Source organism: Dermacentor albipictus, chromosome 5 (assembly GCF_038994185.2).
Source record: "Dermacentor albipictus isolate Rhodes 1998 colony chromosome 5, USDA_Dalb.pri_finalv2, whole genome shotgun sequence".
Taxonomy (NCBI): domain Eukaryota; kingdom Metazoa; phylum Arthropoda; class Arachnida; order Ixodida; family Ixodidae; genus Dermacentor; species Dermacentor albipictus.
Genome location: NC_091825.1, coordinates 101,941,995 through 101,954,840, shown reverse-complemented (window position 1 = coordinate 101,954,840; position 12,846 = coordinate 101,941,995). Strand labels below are relative to the sequence as shown.

Genomic DNA, 12,846 nt, shown 5'->3' with positions numbered 1-12,846 from the left:
TTTCACCTTCACATCGCGAATATAAGTGGACGCCCGTGGGGAAAGAAAAAGGTAACACAGTCTGGCAAGTGATGCACGACCCGGAAGCCATCGATGAGTCATTCATCCTAATTCCACAAAGAAAAAATGTTGGGAAAAAATTTGAAAAACAGAGAACGTTTGACGCGTGCCTACCAGTTAAGCCCGCCTTCCCGACCTATGTGTTATAACGGAGCGTGACCGCCACTTCCCCTGCTAACCATCATTCTGCGAAAAGTTTGACTTCTCTTGTGATATCATCCGACAGGACCGTATTTCTCCCTGGCTAAGCTCTGCCATCTTTTTTCTTTCTCGTAGTTTCTCGTAGTCTTTCACGCTCAGTGTGAAGTCATTTGCATGCAGTTCAAATTGAGATTGATGGTTTGGAAACCATATAAAACCATTCATAGGAGATTCACGTATTGGAAAGACCCTGTCGGTTTTACTTCCTTTCTTTTCATTTCATTTTTTCTTCTTTTCTCTTACAGTGGGGTCTCCGTGCCACTAAAGCTGCTAGGGCCAGCGTCATAAAAGTCGTCGACTTTTAAAGCGTGTCAAAGGCGAAATTTCAAGTGCTTCTTTTGTTATTCGTATACTTAGAAGCACACTTCTCTCGCGCAAATGGATGAATGAACCCCCGAGATATCGCGTCTGAGGCCAAGCACGCATCTTCGACGAGGGAAACTGGAACGATGTTTTGAAGCTAAGAAGTGTGGGAGACGACACTGTGACGCCATTGTACACGTCTTCCCTTCGCTCATGTTTTTCCATTCTTGTTTACATTTAGCCGTAGCGGGAAGACAGAGTGAGTAACAATATCTTGCAGCCTCGCCATACATGAGGATGGTATGAAGGAAGTAAAGCATCCGTGGTGACGTTACTGTCAATTCACTTGCGTTACTGACTTCAATAACCTGCTAAAGCAGAAGTGATGGCCATTTTCACCTTATGCTGTAATTGAGGCATCACTGCTTCATCTGATCAGCGTCCCCGTTCTCTTTGTGGGGAACAACTTGTTTTAGCAAACGCCCTACCCTGCAGCGTCCGGTGGCACGTTTTTCACACCCAAGAATGGCATAAAAAAAAAGTGGTGCTGTAGTCGACTTTACGTTGTTCATGTGTTCAACTATAATAAGCACGCCTCGCGCTTCGAGCTCATATATATCTAGCTTTCTTGTGCATTTCTAAGAGGCGAAATGCAAAAACGCCGATGTACCGCGCAATGGCTGCACGATATATATATATATATATATATATATATATATATATATATATATATATATATATATATATATATATATATATATATATATATATATATATATATATATATATATATATATATATATATATATATATATAGTCATATAATGTACACATAAATACCCAAGAAAGTGGATGGGGAAACGCCCCCGCGGTAGCTCAATTGGTAGAGCATCGCACGCGACATGCGAAGGTTGTGGGTGCGGTTCCCACCTGCGGCAAGTTGTTTTTTCATCCACTTTAATTTCCATTAATTTATCATTACTTTATTTCATTTATTAAGCACATGCAATTTCCCCTATGTTGTACTTGGTGTCAGTGTTTGTTGGCTTCTCATTATATGACTAATAAATATCGGGTCCCTCGGTTAACCCCCTTTCTTCTCGTTTATATTGACACGTGTATTTATATTTATCGGGCAACCACGTTTCGCCGCTTAACAACTGTAATCGCACAGCGAGGGACGCGCCTGCATGTATCCGACGTTTCTGGAAAGTTATCGACGATTCTATCCGCGTGTCTGTTGTCGCCGAACCTTGTGTTATCAGATTTCATCGCGTGACATGAATGGTGTAGAACTTTGTGGAAAACACGCGGGTCCCATCAGGTAATCTGGAACATTCGACGACTGATCTATAAAAGCCGACGCGCTTGACCCGCTGATCAGTTTTTCCGACGATCGCCGACCGTGTTCGCCGCTATCGTTGTGCTATAAGTGTAGCCTGTTTTTGTGGGCACAGGTTCGCCCAATAAAAGTTAGTTTTCTCGTTCACAGTATTGCTACTGTGTTATTGCTTCTTTCTTCACCGTCACTACCACGTGACATCTGGTGGAGGTGCTTTTCGTCCATGTACAGGACGCCCCCGACAAGCCGTGATCCCAGCCCAGACCGCGAACAGAACACCAACGTAATCCCGGACCACCGAGCAAGCCGCCGTCTTCAACAGCTGCCCCCGGAGCACGGACTTCTACCTGAGAAGACCAAGAAGATTGTGGCCAAGGCAACCGCAATGGCAGCCCCAGCGTCCCCCATCGTCCTGCAGCAGCCCAGGGAACCACCGACGTTCCGCGGTTCCACATTTGAGGACCCGGAAACCTGGCTGGAAACGTATGAGAGGGTCGCTACGTTTAACAACTGGGCAAGCGACGACAAGCTACGACATGTCTATTTCGCATTGGAGGACGCCGCCAAGACGTGGTTCGAGAATCGAGAAGCCACCTTGGCGACGTGGGACCTCTTCCGAAGCGGCTTCCTGAAAACATTTCAAAGCGTCGTGCGAAAAGAACGAGCCCAAGCTCTACTGGAGACAAGAGCGCAGCTGCCGAATGAGACGATCGCGATTTTCACTGAGGAAATGAGCCGTCTGTTCCGCCACGCCGACCCAGAAATGTCCGAGGAGAAGAAAGTACGTCTACTGATGCGTGGCGTAAAGGAGGAACTTTTCGCCGGTATGGTAAGAAGTCCACCGAAGACCGTCGACGAGTTTCTTCGTGAGGCGACGAGCATCGAGAAGACACTGGAATTGCGGAACCGGCAATTTGACCGACGCACCAAGCCAACAAGCTACTCCGGAATTCAATCACTGGCCACGGACGATTTATGCGAGACCATCAGGGCCATCGTGCGCGAAGAACTGCGCAAGGTCTTGCCATCGTCGCAGCCTCAAGTGGCCTCGATCGCCGACGTCGTGAAAGAAGAGGTGCACCGATCGCTAGGAGTTCCCGAGGTGCAACCACAATTACCGCAGCCCCAGCCAGAAGCGATGACTTACGCCGCCATCGCACGCCGTCAAGCTCCCCCTCCGCGACAACGCCAGGTCCCTGTAACGCCGCAATTCCGTCGTCCACCGCCGCCGCCGCCAGCACGCCCACCCGTCGCCCAGCGCACCTACGCGAGGAAGACGGACATTTGGCGCGCCCCCGACCACCGCCCGCTCTGCTACCACTGCGGCGAAGCCGGGCACGTGTACCGCCGATGCCCATACCGCGACCTGGGATTGCGAGGCTTCGCCGTGAACGCACAGCGCCCGAGGGAAGGTGAACGCCCTCGTGACATCGCCTTGTCTGAAATACAGTCAGACAAGGCACAGGAGGACAACGGCTTACCACCCGCAGACGAATGGTCTTACGAAGCGGCTGAATAAGACCCTCGCCGACATGCTAGCGATGTACGTCGACGTCGAACACAAGACCTGGGATGCCGTCCTGCCGTACGTAACATTCGCTTATAACACGGCGGTGCAAGAAACAACACAGATCACGCCGTTCAAGTTGGTTTACGGCAGGAACCCGACGACGACGCTCGACGCCATGCTGCCGCACGTAACGGACGAAGAGAATCTTGACGTCGCTACCTATCTCCAGCGCGCCGAAGAAGCCCGACAGCTCGCCCGCCTGCGAATCAAGAACCAGCAGAGGACCGACAGCCGACACTACAATCTCCGACGACGCTTCGTCGAGTACCAGCCCGGCGACCGTGTTTGGGTATGGACCCCTATACGCCGACGAGGACTGAGCGAGAAGCTTTTGCGTCGCTATTTTGGACCGTACAAGATCATCCGACGTATTGGTGCACTGGACTACGAGGTCGTGCCAGACGGCATTTCGCTGTCACAGCGGCGCCGCTCACGACCTGAAATTGTCCACGTTGTGCGGCTCAAGCCGTACCACCAGCGTTGACGAACTTTGGGACTTCGCGTAACTGACCTTGGACTTTATTTCTTTTCGTTGTTTTGTTACTTATGTTTAATAAGTGTCCCTTTGTGTTTCGCTCTTTGTAGCATCGGGCCGATGCTTTTTAAGAGGGGGGTATTGACACGTGTATTTATATTTATCGGGCAACCACGTTTCGCCGCTTAACAACTGTAATCGCACAGCGAGGGACGCGCCTGCATGTATCCGACGTTTCTGGAAAGTTATCGACGATTCTATCCGCGTGTCTGTTGTCGCCGAACCTTGTGTTATCAGATTTCATCGCGTGACATGAATGGTGTAGAACTTTGTGGAAGACACGCGGGTCCCATCAGGTAATCTGGAACATTCGACGACTGATCTATAAAAGCCGACGCGCTTGACCCGCTGATCAGTTTTTCCGACGATCGCCGACCGTGTTCGCCGCTATCGTTGTGCTATAAGTGTAGCCTGTTTTTGTGGGCACAGGTTCGCCCAATAAAAGTTAGTTTTCTCGTTCACAGTATTGCTACTGTGTTATTGCTTCTTTCTTCACCGTCACTACCACGTGACAATATATATATATATATATATATATATATATATATATATATATATATATATATATATATATATATATATGAGAGTCACTTGCTCTTTCGTCCTTTGAGATGAAGACCGTAATACGGAGGCTGTGTGTTCGGTTCTCACAGGCGACACGTTATCACTTCGTCCACTTCCAATTCCCTTTTCTTTAATTCAAACTGAGTTTAATTTTATACGCTTCAATTTCAACTACAGTTAAGTTCCCCGATGCTTTCCTTGGCTTCATTGTCAGTTGGCGTTATATTGTCATGATTAACACAAATCGAGTCTCCCGGTTTCCCTTCTCTCCTTCATTCATAGCGAGCGTCTTGACTCTGGCAGCCTTGATGTCCTTAGATAACGTACGCGGTTCTTTTTTTTTATTTAGCCACGTGCCTGCTCTCCTAAGTTCACGTGTTGCGTCACGCCATCGGGCATAAAAATGATGTTGCACATCCGCCCACCTTGGCGCTGAGTGGCGCAGGCTTACGCTCTAAGGTCTAGATGGAGTAAACGTAAACACCTAAGTTAGTGGACAGATTGGTAGCCCTCGCCGTAGCACAACTGGTCGTGCAACGTACGCGTAATGCGCAGGTTGTGTGTTCGACTCCCACCAGCAACACATTATCTTTACGTCCCCAGTTTTATTTTCCTTTTCTTTATTATCTTTCACATTACAATGTCAACTACAGTTCATTGTCTGTTGGCTTTATATGCTCATGATTTTAAAAAATTGACTCCAACGGTTTCCCTTCTTGTCGTGTTCATATGTGTATGTGTGTGTGTTGATTTTGGCACGTAAAACCCAATAATTTGATTACTCTCTTTCTCGCCGCCAAACACTCGCCGGTGAGGTTCCGCTTTTAGTAGCGTTTTTTGCATCACGATACCCCCTGTTGGCCTCATGCCTTAGTCGAATATCAAGTTGATTCAACAAACCTCAGTCGAAAGTAAGCGCCAGTCCCATGTGCTCGTCTCGTCCTTGTTTTGTTTGTCTTTTACGCGCTATTGTTTTTTCTCGCGAGTTGTGACTCAACGTGTTTCAATGCTCAATAAAATTCTCTCAGCCACCAATGCTCTCAGCCACCATGGCGGACCTCAGGTCCGCCATGGTGGCTGAGAGATGCGTCCGTCACTGAACCTGCAGCGCATCTGTTGTCGTGATGCGCCATTTTACCTCTCGATATATAGAAAGCTTCGCGTACACTGGTGCCTACCACACGTGGGATATGCATATTTTTTTGTACAATAATACTCTCGATCCATGACCAGAAACAAGCGTGAAGTTGTAATCTTCCTTTATACGGAACTGCGTTTGGGTATCACAGGGTTTGCTCTTTGTGTCAAGGCATCTGGTTTTGTTGAATATCAGGAAAAACCTGGTAACGTCACGAAAACAGGTACATCTGACACGTAAAGTAACGTTCTAGTGCAGTCACCAATGTTCTTTCTTGACGCATTGATGCTTTTATAATAAATAATTGTTTCATTACTCCACCGTAGGATTCTGCCAAATCCTAGTGGCAACGCTCGGTCTCAAAGAACCGCGAAATTGTCTCGATCGTCGAACGCCAAGCACCAACTTCACCTTCGCAACTTCTTCTCATTCGCGACTTTCTAACGCTCATGCCCGCAATAACAGCTTCGCCCAAAAAGACAACAAACTTGTTGCTAAGCAGTTCGCAACGACGAAAGAGACGGAATACATTTTCGCATGCCAAAACAAAGGCGCTATACCAACTTGAATGGTCGCTTACAACGCCGAGGATGCATTAAATTTATCCGCTTTCCCTATTCGAAACAGTTCTCTCACGATCTATAAGCTAGCAGCATTTTAAGAGGATAAGTGAAGATCTCTTTTTATATTCGAACAAAGTCTCATTGCTGTTCTGAGCGCTGGGTCAATTCATCATCCTCAGTCCATTTATCCCCATTGCCAGGACATAGCCCTCTCCCAGAAATCAGCAATTACCCTGCCTTGCGTCAGCTGACCCCATCTCATGTTTGGATATATCGCAATTTCATCCCTCTGCCTAGTTCTCTGACATCGTCGACTAGGCTTCTTTTCCCCTAGCACTCGTTCTTTTTATCTTGTTGTTGCACTCATACTGTTTGTCTTATCGGTTATTCTGTGCTGCTGGATTACGTGGCCTGTCCGACTCCATTCTTCCCCTCATAACCTCACCAAAGATATCAGCTACCCCTGTTTGCGCTCTAATCCACACCGTTGCCTTCGTCGCTTAACGTTACGCTGAACCAACTATTAAACCTCTAAAACACCATCGGCCTAGTTCGATCTGAGGCCTCGTATTCACAGAACGGCAGATTCACCCATAGTCTAGTGAAGCCACTTGTTTCGTGGTTCCAAGGTCTCATATTTTTGAGGACAGCGCGCTCTCTGCGAGTGAGGGGATTTTTGGGGCGCCATTTACGCCGATGTTTGCTCAGACGCGAAGCTCCGCGCGCGGTCTTTCATATAGCGGCGACACCAATCTCCCTCGCAAAGTCTTTTCCGCGAAACCACAAATATTGACACGGCGTTGGAGAATGTCGAGAAGAATGCCGGAGATATAAAAGCGCGACTTGAAATAAGTGCGGAGTACAGAGGAGCCGTTGTGTCAACTCCTCCGCCAGACGGCAGATTTCTTCGCCTCGACGACGCGGGAGCCGCATGCGAAAAGCGAGGATTTATGGTGAATGTTACGAGTGCGGTCGTGAAGGAGTCCCAGTGTCTTGCCCCCAGGGCGTTTTCGATCTGTCTCGTTCCAAGTGGCTTTCAAGCGCTCTAACAGGAGAGGAAAATCGAACAAGATATAGATGATTATGTGTTGAAGATTGCAAAAAGTCTCGCAATAAATGGAATGAGTGCATCCTTGCCGGCACCAATAGAACCTGATTTATTTGTGATTATTTCCTCGTGTTGCGAAAAACGTAGCTTGATGCGTATGATAGTTTTCAATGATATTGTAAGTGGTTTATATACGAAGTATGATAATGTCAAACAACACTGTAGTGCTCTGCGAGCGCGCTCATCAGAAACTACCCGCTCTCGAAAGACGTGACCAATGATTCTCAACTGAAGAGTGCGCAAATAAAGAAGCCCTAACTTATTTTTTTCACGTTTCTTCAGCAAAAGAGCCACAATAGCCTTATTTAGACTAGTTGGAGAACGTAATCGGAAAATATTGGCAATAAGTATTGTCGAGCACCCATTCTTTCACGCTTCTTAGCTACGATAAGTTTTCGTAAAGTATGTTTATGGCTCACAAGCGTACGGAACGATTTCAACGATCATACGAACGCCAACCCGAAAAAAAAAACATTCTGCGTGACGTAGAGGCGCGGTTGCTAGGAAACACCGAGCCACGGTGTTTGTTCCTTCATTCAGCGCTTCCATAACGACGCGCCCTCGCTCTCTTTTGATCGCAGAACATCACGTTTGCATTACCTCAGAATGAGCTCCCGTCAGCTTTATTCGTGAGCTCGCCAAGCAGTCTCCCACCGAACGCACGGATGCTCATTCGAAAACAAGGAAAACACCGCGTGCAATGATGTGCATCGCTTCCAGACCGGCGAGTCCGATATAAACGAGAAGCGCACGCGCCCGCATTCACGCTAGAACGAAACATAACACACTTCCCCAAGGCAATGACGACAGCGAAGATCGTCTCGAACAACGAGAAAATCGGTGAGTGAGCCAGCGACACGGGCGTTCCAGACAATGAACCTCGGCGGCCCTCCTCTCATTCCCCCTCCTTCCCCTCACCGCATCTGTCTCCCGTCGTTCTCGTCGGCTCATACACCGTTAGTAGCAAGCTGCAACAACACACCCTTAGGGGCTGAGGAGCGGCGCAAAAAAAAAAAAGAACTCGGGGTCTTTCCTAGCGATGAACATAATGCGGTTTCCGACTGTCAATGTTACAGGCACGGTGACGGGGAAACCCCGGCATTTGCTTTCCGCTCGATTTGCGCCCGCAGGCATTAAAGGAGGCCGAAGGTGGGTCGAGTTTGCGCCGAGGGGGGCGGGAGACGCGGTGTACGCGGTGTACTTGGCGCGTGGAACGTATATTGCGATGCAATGGATTTGTGGCGGTAGAACAACTGTGCGGATAGGGACGATGGGACGCGCATGGGGAAACGGGGGTGCCGTGATGGCGACAGGCCCCGAACCGGAGAGAACTGTGGACTACACTCTTCTTCGTACTCTAAAAGGTTTCCACTTGGTTCGTTGCCTGCATCTCGCCTTCCCCGATTGCGGTGGACGCTGCACCAGACGCGCGTTATGAAAAATAAATAAAAAAGAGAGATCCGCGCGCTCAAAGAAACAACGAATCGACCCGACGGTACGGGAGGCGGTACAGCAAGCACAGACGAAATAAGGAAAAAAGTAGAAACAAGTAAGTAGAAGTAGAAGGCTGGGTGACAAACGCGCGATGCTGTATAAGGGGACATCGGAGGAGGAGAGAGAGAGAGAGAAAGAGAGAGAGAGAGAGAGCGAACCAAACGAGAATGCGCGAGGGATAGAAAGTAAGCGAAAGAAGAAGCAAAACACACGGCTTCTAAGGTTTGTTTTCCTCCGAGCTATAGCCGAGGCTCCCGACAGTGGTTCGAAGAATCAAACACGCGGCCTAAGCAAACATTTGTTCAGTAATCGAACCTCGGGCGCGTACGAGGCGGTGGCACCATGGTTGGAAAAGAAAACAAGACACGAAGAAAAGGTTTGCACTTTCGGGGGAAGGATGTTTAGTGCTCTTTTGTGTTGGGGGTGCGTAAATCTTAAGCGATAGAAAAAGCAGGGGGCGAGGAGATGTCCGGAACAGACTTAAAGCATTAAAATGTGTAAATCAGTGTTTTACGCAAGTTCAGAGAGATCAATTCCTACACTTTGCAGTACGTTAAAGCTCACGTTTTGGTACGCAAATTTTGCGAGTGCCGGCTTAGTCGTTTCAACAAACGTGGTCGCAAAGTCAATAACCAATGTAACCCTTCCACTTACTGTCTTACTTTGATTCAATGAGGCGATATATCCGAGGAGATCATTAAGCGCAGATAATGTGATGCGAAACAAACTTTCCAAAGCAAGCAAGAAAAGAACACGAAAAATGAAAAGCTGTGTCATATCTCGATCAGCGGAAACGTCAGAAGGAAAACGTAAACATTGCAAACTTGCATGTACAACTATTACAGATGTCGGTTATGCTGTTTAACGCTGTTATTTCAAAGGTTCTTACATTGCCTTTGCGCCTTAGTCATTCTCTTATCACGAACATGACGTAGCGCACCAAGAAATAAAAAGAAACGGTCAAGGAGCCCGAAACAGCTTTAAGAAAGAAAATAAATTTCTTATTATTTTAGCCCCTTGGCCCTCTTGGCAGTTTATTACGCTTTCTCGTCGCGCTTTATCATGTTCGTAGCGCTAGTGTGCCTTTAAACAGAAATGAGACTTAAAGAAGTATTATAGTGCGCGCATGAGCTGATGCGTTCTCTTTTTTTATCTTCTTTTTTTTTTCTCATCTTTCCTGCCCTAAACCCACCCAACTGTGCAGAGTAGCCAACCGCACACTCAGTCAGGTTAATCTCTCTGCATTTCACCTCTTGTTTTCTCTACCTCAATATGACGCACCAACTTGCCAAATTTTCTACACTAGTACGAGCTTATTTTCCCAAAAGACTCCGTCCATGAGCCAAGAATCGAGCACATCTTGATGTGTTACACAAGTTGAGCGAGTCAAGTAAATGATCCCCCTTCCCCGCCCTCTTACTTTTTCGCACCTTTTTTGAGAATATACGCGTGCGCAGATTCACAAGTCTCCTCATTACTACTGTGTTTCAATGCAACATTTTAATGTTTCAAGAACGGATTGCTCGATGCTGGAATAACGCCACCAACTATTAAGGTCTTATCGCATTCTCAAACAACGTAGCGTTTGCACTGCTTGACATGCTGTAGCACGCCGTGATCGACCGAGTTCAGCGGATTTACAGCAGTTCGCTACAATTAACAATTGAAAGAAATAGCTAAAATGTAGACTTGTTAAAAATTATTGCCCGTACACCATATATCTACGTTGCTCATTCACAAAGACAATACCATAAAGAAGGCAAATGCGTTCGTGAGAACTCTGCGAACAAGCTACAATCTGTGCATGTTAATTGCGCAAGGAAACTGTGCGCACACGACAGGAGTCAGCGTGGTTTGTAGCAATGAGGCTTCGCAAACGCGCTTGCTGTGAACAGCATGGCTTACGTTAATACTCGATGAATCCTATCAGCTTTGCGCGCGATGTGGAACACACCACATGCGTACGGTTCCGCTACAGCTTCCAGACAAGACGCTTCTTTGAAGGCACCGACACTGATCCGCAGGAAATCGTTCGGCACTTCCCGCAGAGTTATTCAACTTGTCAGGATAATCCGTATAGTATTCGAGAAAAAAAAATGCGTATTTTTTGCTATTGGTGCAAACCCTTTGAAGCAGCAGCATAAGTTATTTATTACCTATGCACCAGCGCGAAACAGCATGCGTAGCGCGTGCTCCACGTCAAATAATTATGCAGGGACAGCAACGTTTTAGGAACAGACCAGTTTTGACTAAAACAATTCATTCTTAGTTCCTCCGGGGCTAACAAAGGTTATTTCTCTGTCTCTCTCTCCCTTCACCAACAAGCTTTGCGTTGTTTTTACAGGAGTGATCTTATTTTTATGTTGCTTAGATTTTCCACAGCTGGGAAGGCACATCTAAAGAGGCTTGGTCCATTCACCCTGTACCAGGGAAGCCAACAGGGTCCTGAGATATTGAGCCATCGGTATTTCTCTTGCATAGTTCCTATCGCTTTTAGGGCCTTCGAGAGGCACTCTTGCGACATGTCTGTTCTAAGCTCTGGTGTGCGGCATCTCTTCAGACTCACACATACCAGTAGCGGACGCAGGAAATCCGTATACTGGAGCCAGGTGGCCATGGCAAAAATATTTGAGGTACATACGAACACGATCTCGCCTCTTCGTAATTACTATCAAGAGAGGAACATGAGGAGAACAAGGTTTGAGAAAGAAGTACCACGCTTTGCTCTGCCTCTTTGCTTCTATCAAGCCTTGTTCACCTTGTTGTCAGGTTTACCCGCTGCCGCATGCCGATAGAAGGTCCCACTAGCGGCAGATGGCGACAAATAAACGAGACAACAAAGCTAGAACGCAGAGAGGGCATCGAAAAGCTCAGTAAGCGATAGCAAAGAAGCCCTATGGGCGTTTTCCCGTGGGTCATCGCGCGAGTGCCGCTCAAGCCTGTTCACAAGACCGTTTTCTCGGCGCCGAGGCGAAAGTAGCATCAAGGCGGCGTCGCCATCTTGTTCGTTGCCCAGGTGCGCTCGGGAGGAATGGCCCCGGGAACAATCGGAAACCTGGCCGGGCAATAGAGCAGACGGAGGAAAGAGGTAGAGGGCGTCCTAGTGCTCGGGGCCGCGACGACGCAGTGCCGAGCGATGCCGACAGGGCGGTGAACATAAAAACAGGCGCGCCCCCCACCTCCCACCCTGTAGCCTACCACTACGGCCGCCAACGTCTCCCATGAGCACTCTGCAAATGCGAGTTCGTCCAGTGTTGTGCCCGTTTACTGCTCGATGTGTGTATTTGTACGTTTCTTCTCCTGTCGGTGCGATTTTTCTTTTCCGTTTCTGCTTCATTCGTCCGCGTGCCTTGCACACGGCAGCGTTTCTCACCTTCCCTCCCGGCCCTGAAACAAAGTTTTCGCGTCCTGCCGCCGCAGCCGGCTTAGTTGCCGCCGGTATAGAGCGGCCGTTTTATTACGGACAGAACTGGGCCCCTCGAAACGTGCCGCCTCGGAGGGCTCTTTTCCTCCGAGTCCAGGGTTCCTTCCGAGGAGGCGTCTATCTAATGTTCCCATTTTTTTTCTCTTCGTCTTCCTTTCTTTATCTCACTCCTCTCAGCGGTCCTTTTTACGCGATAACTACACGTACCGACGCCTCCCGAATCGACGCACGTCTAGCACCACTCGTACGAGGATTATTAGACGCTCCCGACCTGGGAGCGCCCGTAACGCCCGCGGCTGCACCCTGGTGGAAACGTCATTTTCTGATATCGCAATTACTCGCTCGGTGGACCGTATCAGCTCGCGCGCGCGGGTCAGTTTTTCCGCGTGTGCGTCAAGTTTCGCATGACCCCGTCCTATCCTTCGGTTAAGTGTTTAAGAGTTAGGCCACTCGTTTTATTACCATCACGTCCGCGTCGAAATTCCTGCTACGCAAAGCGTAATCAACATGAAGACCATTCCGCACCACTAAGCCTGCAGAAGGA

At 48.2% G+C, this 12,846-nt stretch overlaps 1 protein-coding gene across 2 annotated transcripts in view; it reads right to left on the bottom strand.

The window, feature by feature from the left end:
* The window catches only part of LOC135905949 (cadherin-like and PC-esterase domain-containing protein 1), a 209,867-nt gene that overhangs the window by 166,901 nt on the left and 30,120 nt on the right, over window positions 1-12,846 (bottom strand). The window lies entirely within an intron of this gene.